The following is an 18718-nucleotide window of genomic DNA, read 5'->3' as shown; positions in this document are numbered from 1 at the left end:
AATACTAAACAGACTCCAAAAATCCCGAAATAAATTTTCCCCGTCCTCTAAAAATAAGTCGGGCAAGGTGAAAATTTATTTGGGCCTAAAATGCAACTTTGAAAAATGCATATTTTTCCTAATTCAAATAAAATTGCGATAAAACTCCGAATAAAAATCTTATTTGATTTTAATATTAAATCTTCGATATTTCTCTATTTTGAGGAAGTCATTTTATCCTCTCTCTTTTATTTTTATAAAAGAAATAATCAAAGAGAAAATAATTAAAATCAAACGATCCTCTTTCCAAAATTCGAGAAAACTTGAATATGAAAATAATGAAATTCCCAACTCTCTCCGTAGGTCCTTGAGTTGCGTAGAATTTCTTGGATCAAGCCAAAAATGCAATAAAATATGATATGCAATGATGTTGTAATGTATAACATTCCAAATTGAAAATTTGGGATGTTACAGCCACGCTTTGAAAAGCCCGACCTTGAGCAAGAGCATGGGTTCTTAAAAGCAATCAATGATGATCTTCGCAAGAAAAGTTCTTCTTACATTGCCAAGCATTTACTATTGTCTACTTACATGCCACAAGTACAAACTAGCAACAAGAGTAAGAAAGATTCTTCCTCTAATAGTAACAATAATCATGTTAAATCCAATATTGTTGCTTCTAGTAGTTCTCTTGATTCCACTAATGATTCTCTTAGCCAAGTTACACTTGAGAAAGAAAATAGCTTATTGAAGGGAATTATAGAGAAAGGTGTTTACAAGAGCCTTGCCAAAAGTAAGAAATTTGAGGAAATTGTACGCAAGCAAGGAAGGCACCGGAAGAATCAAGGTGTTGGTTTTGAACGAAAGTTCAATGCCAATGGAGTTGAGTGGGCAGAAGATCAATACCGCAAGACAAAGTTTGTTCCTCAACAAGAGAAGTATGATCCTACTTCTCTCAAGGGGATACAAGCTCAAGATGATCTTCCACCACAAGACCACAAACAAAATGGCAAGGACAAGCTTGAAGAAGAGATTGATGCATTTGAAGAAGCTCCCAAGGCCTTGGTCAAGTGGGTTCCCAAGACTACATCAAGTTCTACTTCATCAATATGACTACAACTCCAAGGATTCCCATCAAGTTGATGTGGACCCCAAGAAGAAGAACTAGAGAGTTCTTGAGGGTGACTCCGCCAACATACTTCCCTCATATCATCTTGGCGAAGACAAGTGCTAACAACTTCCACATCTTGCACTAATTCAAGGAGTCACAAACCCTCTTGTTGGTAAGACAAGGGACAAGGTAACCTAATGCTTTCATGGACATCATCTTGTGTGAACTTCACTCTATGTCTATGGATATCCTTGTTTGTTCCTAGTGGGACTAACCCATGTAGGTATTGAAAGTGCAACTCACTCTAATGGATTGCTCCAAATGATCCACATCAACATTGAGCATCCACATCTTCAACATCTACATGAAGTCATCATCGACAAAACCCAAGGTTAGTTCATCCCTCTTAGGGGGGATATCACATCTAGGGGGAGCTTTACTCAAAATATTGAGGTAAAGCAACTCTAATGGTGTGAACACAACAATGCTTTATGTAAAAGTGGTAACCCCACTTGTTCTTAAACGATGAGTATGAGCTATGATCAAATGTTCTCATTTGACTCCTAAATCAATATACTCATATATAGATGACCTAGTCATCGCCAATTGCTTTATAGATGCTAGAGTGTTTGTGCATGCTTTGTCACATATTTCACTTGCCATTTTATTGTGTGAGCATGTTGGTTGCATATTTTATTCATTCGAGGACATCCATTTGTTTCTTTGATTGTTTGGCTCTTTTCCTTTTGCCAAATGGATGGACAATAATGCCTAAGAACTTCCTCTAGCTATCTATGCTTTTCTCGTCTCAAACTCTATTCATGCTACATCACAAAGTTTGATCAAGTCAGATTCGAACACTCTGTGTGAGGAGCACTCGGAGTCACCGATTCTTCATAGACTTAAACTTCCAAAACATCTCTGTGCATTTTGGTCTGACCGAGTTCACTGAGTTGGTCTAGGTTTTCAATCTCGGTGCAACCGATTAGAACTTTTCAGTCACACCGATTTGCAGTAACCACTTGCGATTCTGCATCTCGGTACCACCGAGTTGTTACACTCTGTCACACCGACAGAGTCAGGATATATATACCGACGGGCCAAATTTTGGAAATTTCTCCAAAACCTCTCAGCCCGTGCGTGTCCTGCTCTGCCGCCTCGGGTTTCCGGATCGTCCTCTCGTCGCCACCGACCTCCCGCCACTGGTCTCCATCGCCGCCAATGGAATTCAACCCCGTCGTTGCCGCCGTAGCAAGCTCATCACCGAACTAGGGTATGAGTTTGAGTCTGTGTGTTGTTCCTTACTCCGATTCTTAGAACAAAGCAAATGCCATGTTCTTTACCACGTATGAGATCATCTTGTCCAGAAAAAACATCTCTAGATTAGATTCGATTTGAAAATTTAGGGTTAGGTTTCCACCGAACTCATCTCGGACCGACCGAGTTGTGGAAATCGGTCTCACCGATTTGGCTTAGGACATTGCACTTGCACTTTTCGGTCTGACCGAAACTTGCAAATCGGTGTGACCGAGTTCAACTCTCTGTGAAACCCTAGTAATCTCGGAGTCACCGAACTGTATCTCGGTCTGACCAATTTCACTAGTTTAGACTCCAAAAGTTGCTTCGGTGTCACCGAGTTTAACAAATCGGTAACTCCAAAATGCTTTCTGTGGAAAACTAAAACGAAGTTTTTGACTCATTTGTTTTGCAAAATATCTGCACTTTGTGATGCTCATCCACTCTATCTCATCCATAACTATTCACAGGGTCTGCTGTCAGTTTGCTTGGCCAGAACGTCTGAACAGAGTGATGGCCAGAACAAGTCAGAAGAGTAGGTGAACATGAGTGAGGGCACTAGTCCCTCTAGCAACTATGATGAGGGTAGCAGGAGCACCCCAAGCAACCTACCAAAGCAGCTACAAGGACAAGGAGGAAGAGAAACTCTGACTCAGAAGATGAGGATTATGTTGCTGCTGAGGAAGATGTCAGCTCCAAGAAGAAGGTGCTGAAAAAGGAATATGTTGCTGCTGCAAAAAAGCCAGGATTGCACAAGAAGGCACCTGCCAAGAGAGTTCCAATGTTAAAGGCCAGATCATCAACTCGTGAAACTATGGAGTTCACACTTGAACCAAAGGAGGCTAGTGAAGGAAAGAAGAGGAAAGAGAGGGTCAAGAAGACCATTGCCAAAGTCATTGGGAGATCCTCCATGATGAGAGATCCTGCAGATGATGAAGAAGAAGAATAAGAAGAAGATGTTGCACCAGCATCAAAGACTCAAAAGCTGATGTGAGATGGCATCAAGTCTGTGGCTGCCCCTTCTAAGCCCAAGACAGCTCCCAAGGCCTCTTCTCCAGCTCCAAAGACTGCACCCAAGAGGAGCACAAGAAATATTCCAGCTGCTGAGAAGAATAAGGCCCCAGTGCCTGAAACTGAGATTGATGAAGAAGATGCTGAAGCCCAAGTGCTTAGGAAACTGAAACCCAAGATCCCAGACCATGATGACAGCCATCCAATGGCAGAAAACATGAAGATCAGAAAGGATGCAGGTCTCAGACTATGGACACAGTCTAATCCATATGTTGTAAGGAGAAGGACTGTTGTACACTACAGGTTCCATACCAAAGAGCAGCAGGATTTCTATGAGACCATCTTGCTTGATAAGAAGCCCATTGTTTGTGACATGAAGTGGGCAGATTGGAAATACATTGACAACAATGAAGACCATTTTCCAAGAGTGCATGAGAGCTTCAGGCTATGTGGAGTGGACAAGTTTGTGTGTCAGAAGTTGACCAAGTGGAATGATGAACTAATCATGCAATTCTACTCCACATCACACTTTTATCCTGATGGGAAAATTGTCTGGATGTCTGAAGGTACTAGGTACCAGTCTATAGTTGATGAATGGGCACAATTGATCAATGTACCTGAAGAGCAAGAGGATGACATAGATGTTTATGCCAAGAAGAAGAAGGATCACAACTCTATGGAAAATATGTACAAGGAAATTCCTGACAAAGCCTTGGAAACTCATAAGATGGGCTCTGTCTACTATTTGTTGTTTGGTTTGACCACATTCAACACTATATTGAGGCATAAATTGTTGCCCAAGTCTGGAGATCATAGAATGATCAGAGGTCACTCCATCAACCTGCTGCAGTTGTTTGATGTGCCCCAAAAGTTCAAAGTCATGAATCTGATTATTGAGACAATCAAGAGGACAACTGCAGATCAGAAGAGGTCATGTGGGTATGCTCCACACATTCAAATGCTTATCAACTCCAAGATGGGCACATGCACTTAACTTTTGGACAAGGGACATCTACCCTTGAGACCAAATTTTGAGGACAACACTGTTGTCATGAATGAAGATGATTCCACATCTGTAGAGGCACAAGAAAAGAGAGAGAAAGCAAAGGCTGAAAAAGCTGCAAAGATGCCAAGTGCCGAGGAGGCATCTCAAGTGTTTCTAAAGACTAAGCAAGATCAACTTGGATATCTGATTCAAGCCACCTTGAGGATTGAGAAGGGCTTGGCCACCCTGACTCAGAACCAAGAGAGCTTGGAAAGGATCATTGAAACTAAATTTTATGGTCTTGATTTAAAGGTGACAGAGATGCAGGCAGCTATTGAGCAGCTCCAGGAAGAAGCTGAGGAGAGGAAAGGGCAGGCTACCACAGATGCCTTTCAGAGAGTGCCAAGAGGGCAGAGATCTGCTGCAGTGCCCATCGCTGACACTAGAGAAACTACATCAGCACCTGCAGCCACAACATCAGTGCCACCTCCAGTTGCCACTCCACCAGCTATAACAACTTCCATAGATGCATTCATCCTTGGAGTCCTCTCAATGCCTCCTCCCGGAGATCAAGCCTAGAGAGACGCATATCACTATGCATTTTTAAGCTTTTCGGTAACTTGTTGCCAAAGGGGGAGAAAGTGTATAGATCATAGGCTTTGAGAGAGAGAGAGAGCTTCTTTTGCCTTGTTTGTTTTTGGTTGATACTTATTTGTGTGCTTTCTTGATACTCTTTGTCTATGTGTGTGAGATACTTGCATGATCATGTGTTTGATCATATCCTACATTAATTCTTGTGCTTGAATGATGTTATCTTTTAACTCTCTTATATGATCATTCACTTTTCCTTGGTGATAAGTGCATATTTTTACTCTGTATCATTTTGATCGCTCCACCAAGATGTATGTGACATGGAAGAGTAACCCATGATCCTAATTGATTGTGCATTTGCATTTAGAAGAAAATTTTAAATAATGCACAAATTTAGGGGGAGCTCTTGCTTATCACATACTTCTCAAAGCAACAATGCATTTCAATCTTACTATTATTTGTCGAAGCTTTGATCTATATGTTTTCATCAATTACCAAAAAGGGGGAGATTCAAAGTGCAACTATCCCTGGGTGGTTTTGGTAATTCCTAACAACATATAGCTCATTGAATTAATGCTCTTTCAAGATGAACATTTCAGAAAGTTTAATGATTGGCATGGAGTGGACTAGGAATGTGGACCCCTCAAAATGCAAAGGACACACATTGGCTCAAGCTCAAGACTCTACTTTTTCATTTTAGTGATCCAAGATCACATTGATTCCATAGGAAAAGCCAATACTATTAAAAGGGGATGAGGTGTTGCTTAATGGCTTGCTTGCTCAAAATGATTAGTGATATGCTCCAAAAGCCCTCAACCACTTTCTCATATCCACATATGTCACAAACCAAAAGTTAATGTCGGCCCCACCGATTTGATCTATCCGGCGCCACCGAGTTCATTTGACATAGCCATAGCAGAAACCCTAATCAGTTCGGTCTCACCGATAGGGATCTCGGTCTCGCCGAGATGGGATTGCAAACTCTCTGTTTCCCTTTGCAACGTTTCAGTCTAACCGAGACGAGCGATCGGTTCCACAGAGTTTGCAATGCAAACTCTCTGTTTCCCTTTCATAACATTTCGGTCTCACCGAAATGAGCGATTCGGTCCCACCGAGTTTTCTTGACCAACTCTCTGTTTGCCTATTACAGAAATCGGTCTTACCGAGTTTATGTGATCGGTCTTATCGAGATTACGTCATGCCCTAACCCTAATGAAAACGGTCCCACCGACTTGACATGTCGGTCCCACCAAAAATCCTAACATTCACATTTTGAACTAAATTGGTCTGCACGAGTTTCATTATTCAGTCTCACCGAGTTTGGTAAATTGTGTGTAATGGTTAGATTTTGTGTGGAGGCTATAAATACCCCTCCACCCACTCTTCATTCGTGGAGAAAGCCACCAGAACGTGCCTACACTTCCAGCATACACTTTCTGAGAGAGAACCACCTACTGATGTGTTGAGACCAAGATATTCCATTCAAACCACAAGAGTCTTGATCTCTAGCCTTCCCCAAGTTGCTTTCCACTCAAATCATCTTTCCACCAAATCCAAATCTGTGAGAGAGAGAGAGAGTTGAGTGTTGGGGAGACTATCATTTGAAGCACAAGAGCAAGGAGTTCATCATCAACACACCATCTATTACCTTTTGGAGAGTGGTGTCTCCTAGATTGGTTAGGTGTCACTTGGAGCCTCCGACAAGAATGTGGAGTTGAACCAAGGAGTTTGTATGGGCAAGGAGATCGCCTACTTCATGAAGATCTACCCTCGTGAGGCAAGTCCTTCGTGGGCGATGGCCATGGTGGGATAGACAAGGTTGCTTCTTCGCGGACCCTTCGTGGGTGGAGCCCTCCGTGAAATCGCGCAGCCGTTATCCTTTGTGGGTTGAAGTCTCCATCAATGTGGATGTACGATAGCACCACCTATCGGAACCATGCCAAAATCTCCGTGTCTACATTGCGTTTTCTCCCTCCAAGCTCCTCCCTTTACCTTCATGTGCAATGTTTTTACATTCTGCTGCTATACTCTTAGACTTGCATGTGTAGGTTGATTGCTTGACTTGTGCTAAGTTGCTAAAATCTGCCAAGACTTAAAATTGGGAAAAGGATAGATTTTTATTTGGTCAAGTAGTCTAAACACCCCCCCTCTAGACATACTTTCGATCCTACAATGCTATTACATTATCCATCTTGGATGTTTTATATGCATTATTATGCTATTTTATATCATTTTTGGGGACTAACCTATTAACCTATTGCCCAGTGCCAGTTGCTATTTTTTCCATGTTTTTGTCTTTTATAGAAAATCAATACCAAACGGAACTAAGCTTTTTGACGATTTTTCGACCAGAAGACACCTAGGAAGCTTTGGGCAGAGGCCAGAAGACCCACGGGTGAGCAACAAGCTCACCAGGCGCGCCCTAAGGGGGGTCTTATGAGCTTGTGGGCCCCCCGTGACTCCTCTAACCCTAATCTCAGCAACATAAATACCTAAATATTCTTTGTATACCAGAGGGCACACCAAAAATACTTTTCTGCCGCCACAAGCTTCTGTCCTCATCAGATCCCATCTTGGGGCCTTTTCCGGTACTCTGCCGGTCGGGGATTCGATCACAGAGGGCTTCTACGTCAACCTCGCTGCCCTTTTGGTGATGTATGAGTAGTTTACCACAGACCTACGGGTCCATAGCTAGTAGCTATATGGCTTCTTCTCTCTCTTTGATCTTCAATACAATGTTCTCCTCGATGTTCTTGGAGATCTATTCTATGTAATCTTCTTTTGCGGTGAGTTTGTTGAGATCTGATGAATTGTGGATTTATGATCAGATTATCTATGAATATTATTTGAGTCTTCTCTGAACTCTTTTATGCATGATTAAGATATCTCTGTATTTCTCTCCGATCTATGGATTTGGTTTGGCCAACTAGATTGATTTTTCTTGCAATGGGAGAGGTGCTTTGTTTTGGGTTCAATCTTGCGGTGTCCTCACCCAGTAACAGAAGGGGTAGCGAGGCATGTATTTGTATTGTTGCCATTAAGGATAAAAATATGGGGTTTATTTCATATTGATTGGATCTATCCCTCTAGATCATGTCATCTTGCTTATTAAGGCGTTACTCCATTCTTGTGAACTTAATACACTAGATGCATGATGGATAGTGGTCGATGTGTGGAGTAATAGTAGTAGATGTAGAATCATTTCGATCTACTTGTCATGGACGTGATGCCTATATACATGATCATTGCATTAGATATCGTCATAACTATGCACTTTTCTATCAGTTGCTCAATAGTAATTTGTTTACCCACCGTATGTGTTTTTTCAAGAGAGAAGCCTCTAGTGAAAACTATGGCCCCCGGGTCTATTTTTATCATATTATTTTCAGATCTAAAAAACCAAAAAACCCAAAATACCTTGCTGCAATTTATTTACCTTACTTTATTTTGCCTTTTTATTTATCTTTTATACCTATCTCTATCAGATCTCATCCTTGCAAGTAACCGTGAAGGGATTGACAACCCCTTTTATCGCGTTGGGTGCAAGTAATTGTTTGTTTGTGTAGGTGCTATCATTGGAGACTTGTGTGTTCCTCCTACTGGATACTTATCTCTACTTTGATGAGGAAAATACTTATCTCTACTTTGCTGCATCACCCTTTGCTCTTCAAGGGAAAACGAACACAAGCTCGTAGCAACAACACCCGCCAGTGAGCTCACAACACACGTAGCCTTGGCTACCAACCGCAACACCCCTCATCAAGCTCATAACACATGTCATAGTGGTTGCTAGTCGTAGCACCATGGCTCGCCCTTCGCATCTCTAGTAGTCACTAGTCGCAGCAAAAATTGGCCATTGCAACTCTAGATGTCACCGGTCCCAGCCAAAATGGCTTGTCGGTACCAGTAAAATGAGTCGCCCGTTGTAGCTCGGTGTTGTGCTGGTTGTAGCACCTCGACTTGTCGTCATGCTACAAACACCTCGCTCAAGCATTGGTGGTTGCTGGTTACAGCACCGCCGGTCGTCGTCTCTGGCACCGATGATTGTTACTACTAGGGAAAAGCCTAGCAGTAGCGCGGGTTTTGGGCCTATTAGTAGCGCGGGGACCGACGCTACTAATAAGGCGCTACAGCTAACGTATAGCAGTAGCGCCTACTGTCCCACGCTACTGCTATACATGAATAGCTGTAGAGCTCTTTAGAAAAGGGCGCTGCTGATATTATCTGCAGCGCTGTTTACTGGGAAGCACTACTGGTAAGGCGGCGCTACTGCTAAATCCCCCCTTGCTACTACTAGTTTTATTAGTTTTTTTCCCTGCATATTTGTTTTGTATTTGAATAGGCTTTATACAATAATCTTTAGCATATCATACACATACAAATGTAATCATAGCATATACATACACTTTGTCTCATCAAATCATGTCATCATCATAATCATCATCCAACACAAAGTGGTCTCTCATCATCATCTCAAAAATAGTGATACAAGTCTCGATTACTTGCAAATACATCGTCATCCATCTAAACAATGATATACGCGAGAAGAGCTATCACTTTGAGTACATGAGTTCGTATCCCTCTCTCGCATTAGCGTGAACCTAAACTAACTACTGCCTGTCGCTCGGAAACCGGAAACCGGTACACCTGGGCCTGACACTCCGGCCACTTGTCGTATATATACTCCTGGCGTAGCACTTCTTCGCCATCTATGATCTATGCACCTGCATCGTCACATGAGTCGATGATATGCAACATATATAGTTGAGCAACAGAAAGAGACAAACTTGGCAAAAATAGAAACAACATATCATAAGCATAAATAACAAAGTTCATCGTACCCCTAAATGCCCTAACTAGAGTGATTTTTGCTAGTCGAGGAGGAGGACGGTTTAATTACATCACAAATAAAGTTTCACCATGCATAACTCAAAGTTTTGTCATACAAAAAGTATGGACTAAACGGACACATTGTCATATATCGACAATCACTCCAACATGTCGTTCCGTCCATCCAAGTCAAGGAGATAGTCCTCGAGCTTAGTGAAAGGCTTCATGTCGAGACGCTGAGAGGCTATCCATGTTTGGACGTCTTACCGCGACATTTGTCCTTCTCCGTAGAACATCCCTGTTTTTCCGACGACCTCCTTCATGATGATTTGGGCAAGTTCGCGCTGGATGTTATAGAACTCAGCTCGAAGTCGATGATCCTTGATATCTCCTATGTCCTTTGTCCATTGCAGAATATGGGCATCGCCAGATCTAGGTGACATGCGAAGGTTCTGGTGATCCCGTCTGTACTCCAGCATGTGGTGTAGGACATAGAATCCATCATTAAGAGAATCGTTCGGTTGCTGGATGCAGCAGAAGTCGGTCTTATGGCCGAAGGCGACCCTGCCGCCCCTTCTATTCTTGTCCCTGACCTCTCCACCCCCTGCTTGGTAGTAAAACATAGCACTATCGAGAACATCCTTGATGTGGGTGTAATCCTTTTTGTGAATGTTCTTCGACGAGTCCAAGTAAAGAGCGTGGGAGAATCGGGGGTAGAGGATGATGAGGACGGCGCGCCCGCCGCTGCGCAAAATAAGTACACCTCAAATTAATTAGCCTCCACCGTGCAAATGAATGATTGAAATCGAAGGAAGGATAGCAGTGCGGATGACTTACACGGGATGATAAGGCACGAGAATCGCCTCCTTGTCCTTATTGGCGAGCATGAAACTGACAATGTAATCCCTCGCGTATTCACGGTGCTTTGCGTAGACTCCCAAGAAGCCCTCGTGCATGTAGTACGGGTCAGCGACACAGATATGAGATATCTGCTCAACCCCGATGATGTAGTTCATGTGCAAGGCATAAAGGCGGACAAACATAAAATCCAGCTTCTTCACGTGAAACATGTCGAATATGTAATCGAATCGGAGGAAGAACTTATCCACGGGGAAGCTGTCAACGTACGACATTTGCCGCGGAATGTTAACCACGTAGAGTGGGTATCCTCGATCTTTCGAGGCGATGATGCCTTTCTCTACCCGCAACACATTGTCATGAAGTCTCCTTAGATCGCCGAATCTGACCCATAGCGCTGTTGCAGGTAGGATTGGTTGACCGGGGATATGCCATTTATCCGCATCAGGGATATCTATACGGTCCTGAAGCCGAGGCTGCTGAGGCGGCTGGATCATAGAATTAGCTTTTTTGCCTTTCCTCGCTCTCTTCCTAGACTTCTTTACTACCGGAAGGTCGTCCATAATACGTTGAGACGGCAATTCAGGCACCGACTCATGACACTCAAACCCTGAGGAGGCGCTAGTATAGACATACTGTTCAGTGCCATCATCGTCCTCATCCTCATCCATGGCGACGTCATCAGGGACTAATGGAGCCTCCTCCTTACCCCGTCCGCTATCACCCAACCCGACACCCGACGCTAATTTGGTAGGTGGGGTGTTGATGTTCATACCTTGCTGAGGATGCGTGCTTGTGGGTGTGCTCCCGGCCGCCTCCAGACGAAGTAGACTCTTTGGCCACAACGGGACCCACCCATTGCAACAATCACCAAGCCGCCGCGGTGTCTCGTCGTCATCCCCCACTAGTATTGGAGGAGGCAAATTCTCATGGCCCGGTTTGACACTGGCCACGGAAACCTTGAGGACGTTCGAGGGGATCGGCCGGCTGTGGAACAATGGTTCCTTCGGCTTCATTATCGTCGCCTTCCGCACGTCCACCTTCTGGTCGCCGATGGTGTACAATATGGTGCATGGGGTTTCGTCGGCCTGCAAAGAAAAGTCTGCGATGTGAGACATCCGAAAGGTAACGAAAACGGGAGATTATACATTTATATTGAAGGGGGGCGGTGTGACAGATACTGTGAGGGCGTCGAGCTCAGCCAAAGAAGAAGCACCACGGAGCACGTCCGGTGTGGGAGCCGGTGCGGGAGCAGGTGCGGGAGTCGGTGCGGGAGCAGGTGCGGGAGCAGGTGCTGGTGCAACGCTAGTCGAGCTGCTCCCCAAGAAGTCAGCAAGGGGAAAGTCCTCTGCATTTTTTTCTGGATTTTGCCTTGTCCAAGTGAAAACACCCGTCACCAAGGAAGTAGACAAATCTGCAACCACCTGTTTTGCAGCAGCTACCACTGTTGCGACTGTCTGAGATGATTTCTTCTCAACCGCAATCTCAACCTTCTTGTCAATGTTTTCTTTAGTTAACCTCTGTCTTTCCTTTCTCTCCTCCGTGGTCTCACGATAGTACTTCTTCCACGTGGCGCCGTCTTCGACACCGTGCACGCGTCCATACGACGGTCGAGTATCCACCGGTTGTCGTTTCAATATGTTCAACGCCCGGTTGAATGGAGTGTCCCACTTGGGCCTCGCCAATGCCTCAGACGGCGGGTCGCTTTCGGCCACAATCCGATGCTGCTCTCTCTGCAAAAGGCACAAGGATCGTTTACAAATATGAATAACCTGTGCAGTCGAATTGATCAGAAACTAAAATTACCAGCAGTCTCATGAACTCCGTAATGGCCGGTTTTGTCTCGTAAACCTTCTTCACTGGGTCCCAACGGTGTCGGGCCCTGAGGACGTCACGCTCCTGCGGGACGGTGAAATCCGCCAAGGGGTCTGGGATGCCCAGACTCGCGGCTTCCGCGTCCTCCTTGGCCCATTTGGACCTCTTTCCGCCGTAACCACGGCTTCCGAGGTGGTGGCTCCCAATGTTCCTCTCTTGAAGCCCCTTCATGTACTTAGACTTTTTTGGCAGCTTCGGCCTCGCAAGCCTCCTTGAATATTTGAAACTGCTCTTCCGTGATTGTCGGATTATCCTTTACAATCTTGGAGTAGGGTTCCTTCTTGTCGATGATCTTTGCTTTCACTCGATTTTTCCAGGCGGCCAACGCGTCGCTAAACTTGGTCATGGCGTGTTTGTTTATTTTCTTCATTGCCGGGTCCTCATCTGGATCTTTATAATCCTTCTCATTCCGGCCCGGGAATAAGAATATCTGGTGAAACTTCTTTAGGAGGGAGCTCCTCATATTTTCTATCTTCTGTAGTTTCTCATCGTTGATGGTGGCGGTTGTCCGTACGATGCAGCTTATCTAATTGCCGTAGCATCAACGCGCTTCCTCGGGCCCCATTGGCTCAAAATTGCCGTCGTCCACCTCCGTGACCACCAGTCTAGTAGTCCTGAGTTTGTTAGGAGGCTGTTGCCTCTTTGCCTTCGGTTCTACACCGGCTCCGCTCCCCGAGGCAGCGCCGGTCTCAGTCTCAGCGCCGGTCTCGATGCCGGTCTAAGTCTCAGCGCTGGTCTGAGTCTCAGCGTTGGTCTCAGTCTCAGTCTCGATGCCAGTCTGAGTCTTAGCGCCGGTCTCGATGTCAGCAAGGCTAAAAAATTCGTCTGTCGCCCGGTAGACGTCGTCGCAATCACGAGAACCCTGTCCTTCATCGTTGCTAGCCATGTTTCCTACGATTAAATCCAATTAATTCTAGACCTAATGAAATGAATAATGACATAAAAAAGGCCTATTTTTTGCAGGAACGTTGACTCCTTCCCGGTGCGGCAAATCCCGGGCACTCGATATGTCCTAGTTTGTAGCACAAGTCATGCCGAAATTCACGGAAAATTTTGGCATGACCTTTGCTCAAAAGTGGACAAATCGAGAACCTGAATTTTGTCGGAACGGAAATGAATCAACATCCTGGCAAAACATAGGCCACTCGGCTTCATTCCCTGGAAACAACAAAAGGCCACTTGGGCACAATCGAACCACTTCAATGTCGATTATGATCAATGAGAAAACACAATTGAGGATTTTTCATATATCACGACCACTTCAAATTTGCATCTCCTAGTGTTTGACACTTCAAGAAAATCTACACAAATCTCATGCTCTCTGAAACTCAATTCAAAAACCAAATATAGATGGATGAACCCTAGAACTCAAATTATGTCCTAAATTTTTGTCCTAATAAAAATTCACTAAAAATTAAGAACCTACTAGACTTGCAACACTAATAGAAATTTATATTTTTATATTGATTTTTTCTCTAAACTAAATCCTACCAACCTAGTTAACATCTAGTTAAACCTTACTTTCCTAACATTTGTAATTAAACACTACAACCCTAACCCTACTGCCCTAGTTAAGCATATACAATTTGTTCCTACGGCGAGGGAGGCAGGGGCATCTCTGTCAAATTAACCTAACTAATTAACATAACTAAATTAACCTAACTAAATTCTTTTCCTAACTAAATTAACCTAACTAATTTAGAGATAGAGAGAGAGGAGGGGTGGGGGCTTACAGAGGATGGCTCCGGTGGTGGCGTGGGCGGCAGTGGTGGCGAGGGAGGCGGGGGCGTCTCCGCTAATGGTGAGGGAGGCAGTTGTGGCGAGGGTGGATCCGGTGGCGTCGACTGCGGCTCCGGTGGCGTGGACTGCGGCTCTGGTGGCGTCGACTGCGGCTCCGGTGGCGTTGATGAGGCCGCGCGGCTCCGATGGCGTTGGGGGTGGCTCCGGTGGTGTCGATGGCGCGCGGCTCTGGTGGCTCCGGGGGAGTCGACGTCGGCAGGAGACGTCGACGAAGTGGGGCGACGGTGAATCGGGCAGACAGTGGCGGGGTGGGTCAAGGGATTTGGGGGAGAAGTGGTGGCCGGGGGGAAACGGTTTTTTGGTTAAGTAAAACTTAGCGGTAGCGCTTTTCGCGAAACGCGCTATAGCTAAGTTAGCTATAGCGATTTTCACAAAACGCGCTACTGCTTTAGCTATGTAATTTCCTTCATCTTTCTTATTTTTTTCTGTTTCTACAGGGGGGGTCTAGGAAACGCGCTGCAGCTACTTTAGCTATAGCGCCTCTTACGAACAAACGCTACTGCTACGTCTTTCTCCTTTTTTTTGCTTTCTCATTTATTTTGCTCTACATTTTATTTTTTCCTTTATCCTTTTTCTATTTCTTTCTTTTTCATTTACTTTTCCACTTGTTTTTTATTTTATTTTATTTCCATTAGCAGTAGCGCTCTCTGCGCGAAACGTGCTGCTACTTATGTGCTAGCGGTAGCGCGCTTTCCTCAAGACCGCTACTGCTATGCATAGCCTATCGGTTTAGCAAAGGGGATATTAGTGGTAGCGCATTTTCATGCGCACGCGCTACTGCTAGTATTGTATCTGTAGCGCGGTTTACGGACACGCGCTACTGCTATTTAGCACTAGCGCCCATTTTTGACACGCGCTACTGCTAAATTTCTGTGTATAAGGTTTTCCCTAGTAGTGTGTTGGTGGTAGCACCTATCATTGGGAGGTGTCGTCTCTAGCATTAGTGGGTGCCAACCACAACACTCGTCATTGGTGTGGCCTTTTCTCCATTAGATCCTTCGATGGTAGCGTCAAGGTCATAGCGCCAAGCATCTTGTCACATATGGGTTGCAACATCAATCGTCGGTGGAGGTGTGTGAGGTTGTGATAACCCACAAGTATAAGGGATCGTTTGTAGCCTTTTTCGATAAATAAGAGTGTCGAACCCAATGAGGAGCTAAAGTAGAACAAATATTCCTTCAAGTTCTATCAACCACCGATACAACTCCACGCACGCTTAACGTTTGCTTTACCTAGAACAAGAATAAAACTAGAAGTGCTTTGTAGGTGTGAATAGGTTTGTAAAATAATAAAGAACGTGAATATAAAAGTTAGGTGCTGTTTAAATAAAGAAACAATTAAGTTTAGTAAAACGAGTGCAGACTAGTGGTGATAGGATTTGCGGAATTGTCCCTTAGCAATTGACTATGTTACTAGACCGATAACAAGTTTTTATGTGGGAGAGGCCACTGCTAGCATGTCGTCCCTTACTTGGAACCTATGCACTTATGATTGGAACTATTAGCAAGCATCCGCAACTGCTAACGTTTATTAAGATAAAAACCCAACCATAGCATTAAGATATATATTGGCCCCCATTCAATCTAGGATGTATCAATTTCTATGTTTAGGAAGAAGCTTCTGTCACCCTTGCCCTCCAATGCATAGTCCTATCAACATACAACTAACCCTATGGGCACCAAAGGACAACAACATAACCACAAGAAAATTAAACCAAACATAACCACACGAGTTTTTTTCCAGATATAAGCTTCCTTGCGCCCGAAGTAGAGCTCCAACCGACTTACAAGGAGGGCAGGATACACCACCATGCGCCTGGGTAGCCTCGCGCACCCAGGTGTATCTTGGTGGCTGTGGGCCTCCATTTGCGTTGATTCCAACTCCCAAAAATAAAAAATATTCCAAAATAATTTTCCTTAAATTTTTATCGCGTTTGGACTTCGATTGATATGGATATTCTGCGAAACAAAAAACATGCAACAAACAGGAGCTGGCATTGAGCACTGGATCAATAGGTTAGTCCAATAAATCATATAAAATGTTGCTAAAAGTATGTAAACGTTGTATAATATTGGCACAAAATAATAAAAAAATTATAGATACGATGGAGACATATCAGCATCCCCAATCTTAATTCCTGCTCGTACTCGAGTAGGTAAATGATAAAAAAGAATATATTTTTATGTGGAATGTGACCTAGCATAATCTTGATCATATATCTAATCATGGCATATATATTAAGACATGAGTGATTCAAAGCAATAGTCTATAATTTGACATAAAGACATCAATACTCAGGCATCCCAACAAACAATCATGTCATTCAGAATATCAATGCTAAAGAATGCTATCCATACAAAATCATATAGACTTGTCATGCTCCATCTTCTTAACACAAAGTATTTATCACGTACTACCCTGGTGTCAGCCAAGCAATTGGTTCACACTTTTTAACGCGCTTCACCTTTTTCAACCCTCATGCAATACATGAGCGCAATGAAGGAAATATGCCCTAGAGGCAATAATAAAGTTGTTATTTTATATTTTCCTTATTCATGATAAATCTTTATTATTCATGCTAGAATTGTATTGATCGAAAACCCAAATACATGTGTGAATACATAGACAAACACTGTGTCCCTAGTGAGCCTCTACTTGACTAGCTCGTTGATCAAAGATGGCTAAGGTTTCCTAACCATGGACATGAGTTGTCATTTGATAACGGGATCACATCATTAGGAGAATGATGTGATGGACAAGAGTGATCCGTTAGCTTAACATAATGATCATTCCGTTTTATTGCTATTGCTTTCTTCATGTCAAATACATATTCCTTCGACTATGAGATTATGCAACTCCGGGACACCGGAGGAATACCTTGTGTTCTATCAAACGTCACAATGTAACTGGGTGATTATAAAGATGCTCTACAGGTATCTCTGAAGGTGTTTGTTGGGTTGGCATAGATAGATATTAGATTTGTCACTCCGAGTATCGGAGAGGTATCTCTGGGCCCTCTCGGTAATGCACCTCATAAGAAGCCATGCAAGAAAAAGTGACTAATGAGTTAGTTGCAGGATGATGTATTACGTAATGAGTAAAGAGACTTGCCGTAACAAGATCGAACTAGGTATGAAGATACCGATGACCGTATCTTGGGCAAGTAACATAGCGATGGACAAAAGGAATTGTGTATGTTGTCATAACGGTTTGACCGATAAATATCTTCATAGAATATGTAGGAGCCAATATGATCATCTAGGTTCCGCTATTGGTTATTGACCGTAGAGGTGTCTCGGTCATGTCTACGTAGTTCTTGAACCCGTAGGGTTCGCACGCTTAACGTTCGATGACGATATAGTATTATATGAGTTATGTGATTTGGTGACTGAATGTTGTTCGGAGTCCCAGATGAGATCATGTACATGACGAGGAGTCTCGAAATGGTTTATAGGTAAAGATTGATATATAGGACGATGGTATTCGGACACCGGAAGTGTTCCGGAGGGTATCGGGTACATATAGGGTGACCGGAAGGGGTTCCGGGCACCCCCGGCAAAGATATGGGTTTAATGGGCCAAGGGAGGGACAGACCAGCCCACAAGGGGCTGGTGTGCCCCTCCACTAGGCCGGCCAGCCCTAGGAAAAGGAGAGGGGGAGGGAAGTCCCTCCTTCCTTCCCCTTCTCAAGGGAGAAAGGAAAGGGGGGCACCACCTCCCCCTTCCTTCCTGTGGCGCCTATACAAGGAAGGGGGGCGAACCAGGGCATGAGCCCTAGTGGGATTCGGTCCCACTTGGGGCACCCCTTGGCTTCTCCCCTCTCCCTCCCACCTATGTATATGTGGGGAGGGGGCGCCTAGAACACACGGCATCAATTGTTAACAGTGTGCGGCGCCCACCTCCACAGTTTACACCCCCGGTCATATTCTCGCGGTGCTTAGGTGAAGCCCTGCACGGATCACTTCACCATCACCATCACCACACCATCGTGCTAACGAAACTCATCTACTACCTCGACACCTTTCTGGATCAAGAAGGCGAGGGACGTCACCGAGCTAAACGTGGGCTGAACTCGGAGGTGACGTACGTTCGGTATTCGATCGATGGAGCACGAAGAAAGTTCGACTACATCAACCGCGTTGTGAAACACTTTCTCTTACGGTCTACGAGGGTACCTAGACACACTCTTCCCCTGTTTCTATGAATCTCCATGGATATATCATTGTGTGTGCATAGAATTTTTTTTGTTTTCCATGCAATGATTCCCAACAGTGGTATCAGAGCTAGGTTTATGCGTAGATGATATGCACGAGTAGAACACAAAGAGTTGTGGGCAGTGATAGTCATACTGCTTACCACCAATGTCTTATTTTGATTCGGCGG

Source organism: Triticum urartu, chromosome 1 (assembly GCF_003073215.2).
Source record: "Triticum urartu cultivar G1812 chromosome 1, Tu2.1, whole genome shotgun sequence".
Classification (NCBI taxonomy): domain Eukaryota; kingdom Viridiplantae; phylum Streptophyta; class Magnoliopsida; order Poales; family Poaceae; genus Triticum; species Triticum urartu.
The sequence above is the reverse complement of the archived record's forward strand: the minus strand, read 5'-3'. Positions refer to the sequence as shown.